A 13,823-nucleotide genomic window follows, 5' to 3' on the forward strand; every position below is an offset into this window, starting at 1 on the left:
CTTTATCGCCAGCGCTCCGCTGTGCGCTCCGTAACTGGCCATGTCCTGTGTATAATCTGAAAATGGTTGTCAGTTTTCTTTCTGTTATTTTGCTCTTCTTCCCTAGTTTTTTTCTTTTTCCTTTTTTTTTTTTTTTTCAGTTTTGCAAAGGAGGAGGAGGAAGGACGAGGAGACCTCGGTGCAAGCAAAGCACAAAAACAAGGAAGAGAAATAGAGCAGTGTGAACTTCAGCCAAGAGAGGAAGCATCAGCTAAAATCATGCACAAAATAAAACTGGTTCTGGACCATTCTAACCACATAGCTACTCATAACCATGGCCTTCCTCAGGGAGACAACATCAGCCAAATATTCCTCATTGACACTAGTGAAAATCCAGGTGCCTCTTCCCCATATATCTATTTTCTCTTTACAGTACCAGTCAGCACAAATTCTTGTGCTGATTTCTTGTGCTGATTCTTGGTGATTTTATTAAAAATATATAAATTTTACCGGAAAAAAAAATTCTGCTTCTTCCCCTGTATTGTTTCTTTATCTGACAAATATTATTTTTCTTTCACTAGCATGGTGGAAATCCTGAGCACATTATCATTTCTTTCACAAACCATGTAATTTTGCTGGAAAATGTCAAGTCCTGTCCTTCAGTATGGGAAGTGTCAGGTTCAGAGCCAAAGCAGTCAGGTTGGCTTAAACAACTGCAAGAAACAGTCTTCAAAGGCTATCAGACACTAGGTATCATTACACTGTTAATTTCCCTTGGGACACTTAACCTCTGCTCATAGGCTCCTCACAATCCCCTGCAAAATCTTCAGCTCAGCCTCACTCTCTTTGCATCAATCTCTGCCTCCTTCTCCTCCACTATATTCTCACTTCTGTGCATCATCTCTCTCACTCTGTTTTTCTTTTTAGTTATTGTGCACCACCATTAAACCAGCCAAGGAAGAGAAAATGTTCCAGTCTCACTGCCTTTTCCTCAGTGCTCTACTTCCTTCAAAGAGCCCAGGAGCCAAATTAAGATGGAGACCATCACATCATATATGATGTTTTCAGGGTCTCTCTCTTATATTTTACTTTCTTTGACTGCAAATCATGGGGTAGTCAAACTCTGAACAGTACAATTTCAGTTATCTTTGGCTACTGCTGAAGTACAAATAAGAAGAAATTATCTGCCTTCATCTTGTACACAAGATAATTTCATTTCTCATCAAAAAGTGTGTCTTATAAGAGATGCAAACAGATTATGGACTCTGGCTGGTGTTTATTATATGAAGTTCAACAACTCCTGTGATGCAGTCCTCCTTTTCTGCTCTATCTCTCTATTGATTCCCATCACATAATTAAATTGTGAACTCTGAAAGGGAAAGCCATCTTTCATTTCAAGTACTGCTCAGCGTCTGGCCCAGCAGGGCTCTGAGGCCTTATTAGATCCCTGGCACGGCTGCAATGCAAATAGCAAAGGGACTGCATCTGCCTGCTCACCAGCCCCAAGACTCCATGCTTGCCTAATGCAGGGGTCTTATATATCCACTAACACAATAGCTGGAGTGACAGATCACTACAGTGCTATTGTGCCACAAGTGCTGTTATGAATATAAAGGATTGAGCCAGTTATTAATCATCTTAAAGCACTTCACACGGGCTCAAACATAAATCACAGCACTCCATCCAGTTGGGTAATTACATTCTGCCAAAATAAATTCCTTCTAAAATTTCTATCAATAGTAGTATTTTTCACTTACAGTCCTAAACTTTGTTCTTTGTTCCTTCATACCACTAAATAGTTTATGTATTTCTCTTCTGAGGTGATCAATTGCTTTCTATGGAAATTCAGATGTCTGTAGAGCTGCAGTATGTTCTTTAGGCAGCTGTCAGAGAACTCTAAAAAGCCATTTCTTCATATTAAATTATGTATAAATGCACAATTTTTTTATTATAAAGAAAATGCATGAATGATGTTAAGCAACAGAGTTCTTCAAGCAGCCTTTTTAAATGCCAGAAGAGTAAGCATAGATTCCTAAATTATAGTTATCCCATTATGTCATCAAATCCAAAAACATCCAGAAAAGAGAGAAAATACTCTAATCTCATCCTAATGCACCTTTCAAAATTTCCGCACAACTTGGACAGTTCTGAATATAAAATGGCTACTTCATTCACAACTGGCTATTTATTATTTAGTATAAAGTCTATATAGCTGTGCATTCTTTTATAATACATGAAGGAAGCTTTTAATTAGTAAAGTAGGGAAGATTTGGCCCTTTAGGCAGCCATGCTGGAGAGCATTTGGAAAGCCTTGTGAAACTGCAGTTTCTGAAGCCTTGTGATGCTATTCATAGCTACCACTTAGGATTTGTTCCTCAGAGAGAGCAGCTCCCCCTGAACACAGTAAGGTGTTTGTGTATGAATGGAAATGGCATACTGGAGCATTCCATGTTGGTGACAGTGCAGGTAATTTTCTTTGTTAAAAAAAATTAAATAAAAAACATTTTCCAGCTGCCTTACACAAGTCCTGATGCACTCTTACAGATTCCAAATAGAAGATAAATGGACCAGCTTTTCAAAACAATGTCTTCAAAATTATGTATTACACCTGATATCATCAGTTTTTCAGCTATCTTTGGAAGCTTCTCTGGTTTAGCAGCAAACTAAAGAGATAAACCAACACATACTAGGATCTGCATCGTTGCTTAGGAACAATCAGTTTGGGGATGGCATAATCCTATTAATCTGAGGAAGACCAAAATTTTAATAGACTTCATGCAATTCAGATGCAAACTCTTCCTCTCAAATCAAATTCTACTACACATATAACAGCTTTCCTCTTTTTTTTCCCCTCCCTACTGAAGGGTGTACAAAATGCCTCATGGCATCGCTACAATGAATAATGATGTGCTAAACCTTTATTGATTTGCTTGGCATTCTCATAGACTCCCCACTCCCAAAACATATGCACTGAATTACACACTCATGTTTGCAGTACTAAAAATGCATTACATTCAAAAGAGAAGGTTGGAGAACCTAAAGGACTGCTAATGAAATATAGAGGTCCAGATTATTCAAGCTGGGCTTGGCACAAGAGCACATCTGGGTGCACAGGAGGGATGCTGACACCACAGTTTTAGGCAACTCAATCAGTTGGCACGTCCGATTAGAGTCCTGCTATTGTGAACGAAAAAACACCGGGATCTCCTGTGACTGAGCCAGAGCAGGGGCTGACTTTACTGTCTACACTCTCTCTGCTGACTACAGAAGCCTCACAACCTGAGAAGACCTTTGAAGTTGAGCAGAGCCTCAGGCCTACTCTGGTGTATTTTCAAATGCCTCAGGAGTCAAACTGACACCCTGGGGCTGCTGCAGCAGGGGGAAGCCCCGTGCTCGTGCTGTGGTGCCAGCAGGGAGGGTGCTGACTCCTTTCCTCAGCTCCATGATGCAGATAGTTCTAGTGATGACTCATGAAGGCAACTTTCTGAATTCTAAGTGATGCAGAGCACCAAGAAAGAAATAGAGGCTGAAGTCTGTAGTCTTGCATAGCTACATTTCTAGTTTCAGGAGTACTGAACTAGGCACTGAAATCCATCTTTATTCAGAGGAGCTCTCATTTACATGCTGAACTCCCTTCCGCTTCAGTGGAGCAGAAACTTGTGTAAAGTGCACCATACACACAATGCCTTCCCAGTGGAATTACTTCCTGCCTCATGGTTGTGGCTGCTGGCTTCAACCCAGCCAAGAAGGAGAGTTATCCAACCTTCCTGTGTCTGTGTGAAATTCACCTATTGGCTGTGGGCAGCTCCTTCTGAACAGATATCACAATCAGAGCCGCTATGACAACCCAGATTCAGTTCATACCTGCTCAGCAGCCACACAAAGGATGGGAGCAGCCTTACCAACAGACCTGCTCTTCACCCCAAGACGTTTCTCTCTGAAGCAGGGTTGAGACTTGCAGAGCAGGAATAATGCTGAGATGCTACTGATGTTTTCTGGACTGAACTCCATTATCTCAGGCTGTCAAGCAAACTTGCACTTTTGACATTAAAAGCATGAATTGCAAAAGTACAAATGGGAGATGATTCTCAAAAGGCATTTTTATAGCCAGCAGAAAGCTTCATGCCAATTGCTTAAAAAGGCTTTGAAAGTTTTCCAAGACAGCACAACACAGGCCCAGATCACTCCTACTGGTTTAGCTTCATAATTGCCTTCTCTTTCAATGCATACTTTTGTCTTCAGCTGAGTGTCTCCTACTCTGCTGCCTGAGTCCTCTCTCACTGCCAGTATCCTTCAGGAAGGGATAAACAGAGATTCCTTTCCCACCCCACAAACATGACCTGGCTGTGCCACAGGCTGCCGTGGGCAGAAGCACAAGGTGCACTTATCCAGCTGTGCCCAAAAATATTTCCAGCATTCCCTGCATGAAGTATGAGGGAGAAAGTCCAACTCTGAGGCACAGCACAGCTGACTGCCAACTCCTAAAACCTGGAGTGATCCCACAGCATTTGGCAATTTCTGCTTGGCCAACACAACACTCGCAAAGCTTAACCTATTCTGTCACCAAGAATTACAAGACCAGCTGAGAAGAGGAAGTGTTTGTGTTTCAGCCAGCCCCTCCAAGTGCTGGGTTTTACTGAGATAGGTTTCTGCAAGTAATTTGAATAAAAGATTGTACTCTGAGCTCTAACACTCCTTCTGGAGGCCCCCAGAAGCCTTTTTTCACCTGCATAATGTCTGTCTTCAGCCAGTGCTGGATGTCCAATGAATTTTTACATGCAGCATTTGGATCAAAATTTTTCTAACCTTCTTTTCTGCCATTTCTGCACATGTTGCAGAAGAGCTAGTCAGACCTGAGCTCTCCAAGACTATCCTAGACTGTTCTGCTGTTATCTAGATCTCCTGGACACTTGTATTTCCACATTGAGCTCTCCAGTGGTACTGTCCTCACTCCTACATCCAAGCACCAAGAAAATTTTGAGCTAGCTGCTTTAGAAATGCAAAGCAATGGATAATAACCTCTTTTCACTTGTGTTTCTTAACTGTTAACAGCTACACACACCAGGCACCTGAAGGCACTAATGTTGTCACCATTTTCCCAGAGCAATGTCAGTAAGAGTAGGAAAGAGATGCTCGGCAGTTGCAGAGCATCCATTACAGTCACTGTGCTGGAGCAGCACGTTCACTGAAGCCCTACATAACCTCCCTGCTATAAAGGATTTCTAATTCCTGTAAGAAACCTCACTCTTTCCCCTGGCTCTGCAGTGTGTGCAGATAATTCCCATCAGCTCCTAACAGATCTATGCTGTGTGTTTAAATGTGCTTTTCTGAGTATGACAGAACAAGGTCCTGAGAAGTGTGAGATCATCCCCAGCACCTTTGCTTTTGCACTGTAGCAAAGGGGCTGTAACACTGTATTGAGATGGTTTTTATCCAAGCACCGCAGAGCAGAAGAAATCCCTGGCTGATATGGGACATGTAGGATCCATTATCCCTCTTCCTTGCCCACAGAGGCAGAGTCAGCTCTTAACTATTCTGGGTTTATGGTCATTTTGCCTGAGGAGAGCAATTTAAAGCAGGTGCAGCATCACAAACAAATTAGGTCAGTGACCTGGAGTTTCAAAAGGATTTGAGCATCTAAATACAAATACAGCCTTGCTGAAAATACCCCACACTCCTTGGGACACTCCTCCATCTACTACTGATTACTTGGAACAGTTTTTTCCCCTGGTTATTTCAGCCCTTCCAACATTTGATAAAAAATTTCCAGATCTCTGATGGAATGGATGAATTTAGAAACAAAATGCCAGGATTTCCTTCTATAAGCACTGAGCTAATCCACTGAATTTCCAAAGCTCACTCAATATCAGCAACTCCAGTGGGAATTCAGTGCCTCTGAGAGTCCAACAAGGAACAGGCTAAAAACAAACTGCAGAGGATATTGGTGAAAGAAATTGAAGACTAGTTTTCTGAGAGATGTGACATTCCCTGGAGAAAAGGCTGTCCAACCTGGCTGCTGTATAGATTTTTAGGTTGCTTTTGTGAGAAAAAAAAATATATAATTATGAATGTGTACAAAAAAAGTTTTCACTGGCAGATTATCACCTAAATCCTTTGCAGAAGAAGTGAATTAGAGAGGAATTTGGAGAAAGAACAGTGCTTGGGTCAGGAGATCAATCCCTTATGCACATTATATATGCCTTTACAATGTGCATGCATTTTCCTTTTGTTTCCCAACTTTCTTTCTGCCCTTTAATTTAAGGTTACATGTTCTGATAGTAAATGTCACACAGCTGCAGAAAGGAAGTCACAGACAGCCTGTAATTTACTGCCAGGCATCACTCTGAATAAGTTTGCAATTTGTGATAATGGTATATTTTTTCTTCAATTCTGTTCTTGTGGCTCATCCTTCATTACACACAACACTTTAGAAAGCCTTCTGTGTTTAGCAGCATTAGCCCCTCAAGCAAGAGATTACAGTAAGAATATTTAAAATTGTATTACTGCAGCTTTTTTTTCCAAGTCCCTAGTGGCAGTAAGTACAAGGTATGTGTGGGTGGTGCCAGGAAAATTCATCCTTGTTTGTGTCAGGCAACAAATAAACCCCACATGTATAATACAACTTGACATGATAAACCATCAGTGCAATTAGCCCCTGGATTAGTAATTTTATAATTCAGATGTTCAGCAATGACTCAAACCATTGTATGCCATCTTTCAAGATATAAATAGCTTTAGAAAGCAAAAGAGACACCTGCAATTAATTGCTTCAAAATGCACTTTTCCATTCCAGATATCTGATCTTTTTTTCCTGATAAACAGAAGATTATTTGAATTAAATGGATGGGCTTTACCCAAAGCAGTCTGAGGCTTAGATAGGAGTGTATAATCTGTGTCAGCCCTGGGTGGACTGGGGAGATGCACCTTTGCCTCACAATAGGCCATTTATTTGGTAAAGAATTTGCATTTTACTGTTTTCCCAGGCAAGAAATGCATCATCTCTTACCTCAAAGGAGGGGTGTGGGTGTGCACAGAGAATCAAGAATCACACAGGCAGGATTCAAAACAGACAGATCTGCTGTTTCTTCAGGTTAAAGCTTTGGTTTGCTTCTAATTAGGATACTGGTCAAATCCACATAGGATTCAGATTGGTAAAACCCAAATTTATTTTGATGTATGATACTGGTCTTGTTGAGTTTTTCCATTAATGACTCTCTCCAGACATGTTAGTTGGTGCCACCAAGGGCCTCCTAAGGACAGGGGAGTGCTCAGCTCTGCTGCAGAGCCATTATCCACACACCACATGTAATTTCCCAGGATCTGTGACACTGCACTTGGCTCACAGATTATTCTGCATTGTATCAGTACCCAGTGCATCCTCTTGAGTGCTACAGTTAAAGATCTAAGCTTTTCCTCTTCAGTGTTCCAGTATGATTTTTTCTTTTCCCCAGCCGGGATATTCCTTTTCTCTAAAGAAATTATATCCAGTGCCTTTTGAGGAGTCTCTGGTTTACCTTGTTTATAAACACATTTTATATCTGAATAATTTTATACCTATATAAACATATTTTATACATTTTATAGCTGAAACCCCACTGCCTCATATCTCATATATTTTTTCTCACCTTAGTACGATGAGAAAGAGGGAATCGTGCAAGCAAGATCTTCATCTACTTCATGGAGAACTGACCCAAAACATGGCCTGCATTCAGCCAAGAAAAGTTTTTCAAGCTCTGGTAATATATATAAAAAGAAAACAGAAAAAGGAATATGAATGATCCACCTTTTCCCTCCAAATCAATAGCTATATTTAATTGAGCACCAGGTCATTAAAATTTTGTGATCTGATAATTTCATTCAGTGGGATGAACCCAGATGAGGCAGTCAAGTTGATATGGTGTTTGTGAATTTAGATTTATTTTTCAAGACTAAATTTTGTAAGGTTTTGTAAAGCTAATGTGTTCCTAATGAGGTTAAATATAGAGATTATATAATTAGAAGGTAGTTTATAGTTAATCAATATTATAAAGATCTCCAGATGCTTTGGTGGATAGATCATCATATATAGTTTTAAATACAAGTAAGATTGGCTGAGAAAAAGTTATATTTTCAGAGAGATTCTTTGGATTACTTTTTTTTTCCAAAATGCATTGCTGCTTGTTCTGACAAGATGAGAAATTCAGTTGCAGAAAAAAGGAACTAAAAGACTTTGTGAGAGAGCTGAAAAAAATCTACAGAAATGCTTCCTTTGCTTTCTGGAAATCTGTAGCCTCTGCCAGTAATTTTTGTGTGATTAGTCAGGAGTAAATCTAGCAGAAGTTTTACTCAGGTTCTGATTCATTGCAATATAACAGAAGTAAGAAGTGTCCTCTGTGTAATTTTCTCCTCTTTTAATATTAATATTTGCCTACTAAAGTAATTTCCTAAGTACAATATACTTTCTTGTGCCTCTAGCATACCCTAACATAGAACTTTAACTTTGATTTCTCTAGGAAGAAGTACTTGTGGTTTTCAGAGATTTGTGGCACATGTAGCTATGCAGGTGTGAGGCATCTTTGGGCTGCAAGGTCTGTTTTGGCAGCCCTTATAATCTAGGTATTTCCCAGATTTCCTCAGTTAGCAACGGCTCCACAGCAGCAGAGAACCCCAGAAGACATCACGAAACCTATATGAACAACACGTTAAGCACAAATTGCAGAATAATTACTGTCTTTACTGTCATCTTTGAGTGGCTGGCCACATGCAGTTTGACCAGCAAGCCGTGACTTCCATCTCCCTTGCAAACAAGCACGATTAGATGGGGTGACACTTCAGGCTGGCTGTGAACAGTGGGAGACATTTCACTGACTAGTCCCTAGAGGAGAAGAGAGGCTGGGAACGGTGCTGCTTCTGCTTGCTGAGGACAGTTTACCACCAGAACTCAGCATTAAGAGATACCAGCCCTAAGAATAGCCTTTTCCAGATATTGTGTGAGTCCTTAGGGACTTGATTGTATCTCAGAGCGAAGGCTCCCTCGCATCTCTCCTCTCCTCTCCTTGTTAATGTGTTTGTGATACCTGCAGATTGGCACCTCACCCTCATCAGGCTCCTCTGAATCCACCCCAAGAGTAAACACAGACACTGCTGGTAAGACAAAACCCCATTTACCCACCAAGAGATAAGTTCAGGTTTCTGTTGGATGATTTGCCAGCAAAGCATAAATAGAGTTTTAATCTCAACCCTGCAACACAGTGTGTCTGTTTGCTTCGGCTCTCTTACCTAGAACATATCTCTGCTCTCAGAAGAAAGGGGTGGAGGCACCATCCTACCATCATGGTGTCAACCTGTGCAATACAGAAGCAGAAACCTCTTCCCCAGTGTGGAGCTGGTTTATAGACCTTAGGACTGGAGTCAGATGTTAAAAAGCAAATGCTGAGAAGGATATTTAGGAGTCAGACTAAGGACTACCTGAAATTCCTACAGAGTGTCTTTTCCCTGGTCTCTGGACAAGATAATGTAATATTGCTATAACATCATAGAGGGGAAAAAATGGTGAAACTCATGTATTTTGCTGTCTACTTGCAGCCCAGATGCCCGTTTATATATTTCTTTATTTCAATCCTTCTCCCTCCAGCAAATGTCACAATCAGCACAACAAAGCTTCTGAAGGCCTTGTTTTCCTCAGAGAGCATAAAGTAACCCAAATAATATCACTGGGCTGTGGCTAGAAAGTTTCACGAGGGAGGAGAATTAAGCCAGTTGAATAAACATGGATCAGCTTTGGCCATCACCCCAGGGTGAAATCTCTAGGTCACTTAGGCTGAAAATGGCAGTGTGAAATGGGTCAGACATTCAGGCCTTGGTTCCCCATTTTCCAGGCCCTAAAGTCAGTCTTCACAGACAAAGCAAGCAGGGAATGTTTTCCTGCTGACCCACTGGAGTTAATGGACTCTGGGTGGGGGGGCACAGGGGAGGGATGGAGCCTGCAGAAGGAAGGATGGGGACAATCCATGCTCAGGGAGGACAGAGGGGGCAGAAAGGGAGCAGAGAATTGTCGCAGCAATGGTGAGCTCCTGCAGCACCATCCTACTGCACCCCAGTTCTCTGCACAGCCAACAGAGAGGAATAATTGTGTTTTGAAAAGGCTGGGTATAAGAGACACGATAAATTTCCTGACTGACACCTCCCTGGTAAATGTGTATAAATTCCCTTGGATAACATGCCTCTTGGAGAATTACAGGCTGTGAGTGCCTGAGTAAGTTTTACTGCTTTGGTTTCCGTAAGCTGGCTAATGGCTGTGAAATTCCCTCCCAGCTCCTAGTTTGAGTGCAATTTAAAAGCACTCACATGTTTACCCCATGTTAGCTAAAGAAAGGAGCTACATGGGCTGTATGTTATGTTATACTCCTTGATGGAGCTAGAGGGATACCAGAAAGCTCTTCAGCTGCAAAGCTGTAACTTTACTTGAAAAAATACACAGAAAACCTTCTCCAGCAAGAAAAAACAACCAAAGCAAAACCAAAACAAACCACCAAACCAAAACAAACAAACAAACAAACCACCCACCCACACAAAACCCAAACAAAAAAAGAATACATGAGCTTTGAGCACCAGGAAAAATAAAGTCCTAATTCTGCAAAGATATCATCAACAGCCACTGCAGCACCTATTGTTTCTATTCATAAGCTCCCTCCCGTATCTTTGTCTCTTACTACATCAGTTTCTGGTTACTGAGAAATTCCTTGGTTCCCAAATCAGGCTGAAGCCACTGTAACCCCTGGATGCACATGAAAGCAGCTGATTGTGATTTGTTTTTTGCTCAATTATCTCAGATTTCCTCCCTTGACCTCTTGAAGAGATACCATTCAAACACTCTGAAAAGAAGCTCTGACTTGCTAGTTACATAAACTTTCAAACAAAAGGCGTGCATAATTAGATTACCCAAATTTGTGCAGTAGCAGAAACCTTATTAACAGAGAGCAGCCCTAGAAAGACAGCTTTTTCCTAACCAAAGCAGAACTACAGTGCTCTGAGGCTGAAATGCTGAGAACACTTGGACAGTACTTACCTACTGCAGTCTTGCAGATGACATAATGCTGTTAATTAATGGACTCCAGAGAGTCTCTTTTGTTTGTCTTTGTCTACAAGCTCATTTAAGTAAAAATGTTTCAATCACTGACTCAAACTCTCTTTGAGGGGCCAATTCTGCATTACATTTGCAGATGAACAGCCAGCATATAAACAGAGTAAAATAGCTCTATGGCAAAACAGGGCAATGGGGACTTTCCTCCATCCTGGAGATCTCAGCTCATTTTTGGAAGGAGTCCAGTAGGCTTGCACAGGCACAGAGTGAAGGTCTGAAGAGCATGTTTGACTCAGATCTTGCATCCCTGCAGACACAGCTTCAGTGTATTCTGGATGGAACCTGTGGGAGCACAAAAGGTGGAGTTGAAAGCACAGCTGGGCCCAGCTGTGTGCAGAGACACAGAGCGTGCTGGGGTGTGCAGGATGGTCAAAGAATATCTGAGTGTTCCACATGTTCTGCCTGCAAGCAAGGTGCATGCTGTACCATTGGCTTGTAGGAACAATTTTGCTTCTCTTAAAGTAAACATTAGCTTACCTATCTTGGATGGTTGGCAGTTGTAAAGGATGTTTGTTCTGATTTGGACCACAAGTAAGCTCTAGAAAAAGTGAATCTCCTGGTCATCTCCGTGGAGTTTCCCATGGACTGTAAACACTCTTCCCTGGATCCTCATCTATAATTTAGGAGAGATTAAGGCAATCAAACCATTGTCAAATTTTGAAGCTTGGCAAAGCAGCCGATTCCCTCCCAGAAGGTGATACACTTTGTTCTTCCTGAGCAGCAGCCCCAAAGTCTGGTCGATGAAGTCTGACCAGGCCATTATAGGAGGGCCTGGAAGGGTGGCAGTGGCAGATGAGGTGAGGATGGATTTAAGCCCTCATGAATTTATTTGATCTCGAGTAAGTGCAGAGCTGACTGTTTCCTCATGGAGATGTGATGAATCCCAGGGTCACCAGAACCCCAGTCCAGCTGATAGACTATTGAGCATCTCCCATCATTCCTTAACTGGGCCAAGGGCACAGCTGGAAAGAGGAATTCAATTTGATTATAGCTTGGTGAGGAAGTATGGATTTCTCTTTCTCTTGTTTTTCTGGTTAGACATTTGTCACACAGTCCTATTTTTTTCTTGGAAAAGAGATACTTCAACTGATAGTCCTCTGGAAGTTACAAAGAAAATATTTTCATAAAGAGAAAATTAATTTCTTTGGGTTCAAAACATCACTGAAAATTAATACGCATCCAATAAGAAGTTCACTGTCCAAAAGCAATGATGTTACATTTTGGTGGGGTTTTTTTTGGTTTTTGGTTTTGGGTTTTTTTTTTCAATCTGTGTGGGTATTGTGGAGGTCCTCCTTCTTCTTTGTCAGAGGTAGAGGAGATCTATGTGAGTGCTTGCATAGGGAGCAACTCTTCTTTTGATATTTGTACATAATTTCACAGGATGATATTTAAGATAGCTTGGTTTTAGTTTTTTTGATTTTGTTATTGGTTGGGGTTTTTTGATTGCTTGTTTCAGGGTTTGGGGGGTTTTGGGGGTTTGTTTTGTTTTGTTTTGTTTTGTTTTGTTTTCTTTCAGAATATAGAAAGAAATGAAAAAAAATAAAAAATAATAAAAGAAGAAAGCAGAGGATGATGTTAACAGAAGCTCTTCAGAAAAGCAATTGTCCTTTGATAAAATGTCTAACATAAAGGAGTTCTGACCTAGGCAGGTGCTCACTAGAGGAAGAGGGTGATCCTGCCTTTTGGGAAGCTCTCTCAGCCACTTCCTCTAGCAGCAAACTAGAAATGGAGCTGCCTTGGTGCTTATGGCTTTTAGCTCTAGAGAACAAGTGCTCACAACTCTGACTTCCTGGCCATACAGTGAAGGCAAGAAATCTGTGAGTTTGTCTTCATCCCCCTGAGCAAATCTGCTATAGTGCAGCAATCTCCACTTGGTGCTTCGATGTGATGCCCCTGAGGTCTAGGAGAGGGAAGGATCCTTCCTTCTCCTGCCAGTGCTCCTTGTCAAACTGGGGGGCTGCAACATTCTCACCACCTCATCTCTCACTGTCCAGGAGCTGCTGTATGCAGCAGGACCCAACCTATGGACACAAGTTTCTCGGGGCAGGAATGTGGGGGAGACAAAAGCTGCTCCAGACCTACTCCACTCTCTCCTCACAGTCCCACCCTCAAGGATTTCCCTGCTCCCATCCCTCCTGCTGAAGACCAACCCACAGCTTTACCCTGGCAAGAGACTTTCCTGCTTGGTGCCTGCCTGTTGACTTTCTCTGGCACCTCTTGAGTCCCTGTTGCCCATCTGTTTCCCTCAAAAGCCTGGCAGCCCAAAACCTTTGGCTCAGCAAAGATGCTGAGGGAATTCCACTGTAGCCTCTCATAGCAGGCTGCTCTCCTTCTCTCTGCCTTCTCCCTAATGCCTTGGAAGGCCATGCACATTCCATGGACCCAAGCAGCCAACTTCGGGCAAGATTTTCTGTGGCTTGAAAACATTTGCTGGAAGCACCAGGGCACAGGAAGAGTAGAGGAGGCCGCTGTGTGTTGGACACTTCAGTCTGTTCTTGGGCCATCACAGGAACTTCTGAGCTTGGCAAAGTTCAGGCCCTTTCCAGCTTCAAACAGTATTGGCAAAAACAATGTCTGCCACTCAGGAGATTGCTGCGGACTGGAAGAAAGAGGCAGTTAATGTAATTCTGCTCTTTAACCTCCTGTGACAAGGCTTGGAAAGAAGGAAGGGGGAAAAAAAAAGGTGTGATGGGAAGAGGAGGAGGGGGATGGGAAATATCTC

General features: G+C 41.9%; 1 protein-coding gene across 2 annotated transcripts in view; it reads right to left on the reverse strand.

Moving 5' to 3' along the window:
* The window catches only part of CDK8 (cyclin dependent kinase 8), a 98,593-nt gene continuing 84,770 nt past the window's right edge, over positions 1 to 13,823 (reverse strand). The window contains exons 14-15 of one of the 2 annotated variants that reach the window (XR_014955597.1): positions 11,579 to 13,823; positions 1 to 11,383 (exon numbers count right to left, since the gene is read on the reverse strand). The exon at positions 11,579 to 13,823 is cut by the window's right edge and continues 14,924 nt beyond it. The gene's annotated coding sequence lies outside the window, so the exon portion shown is untranslated. The other variant, XM_085580397.1, reaches the window with a different exon arrangement.

The sequence above is a fragment of the Lonchura striata genome, chromosome 1 (genome assembly GCF_050655825.1).
Source record: "Lonchura striata isolate lonStrDom1 chromosome 1, ASM5065582v1, whole genome shotgun sequence".
NCBI classification, from domain to species: domain Eukaryota; kingdom Metazoa; phylum Chordata; class Aves; order Passeriformes; family Estrildidae; genus Lonchura; species Lonchura striata.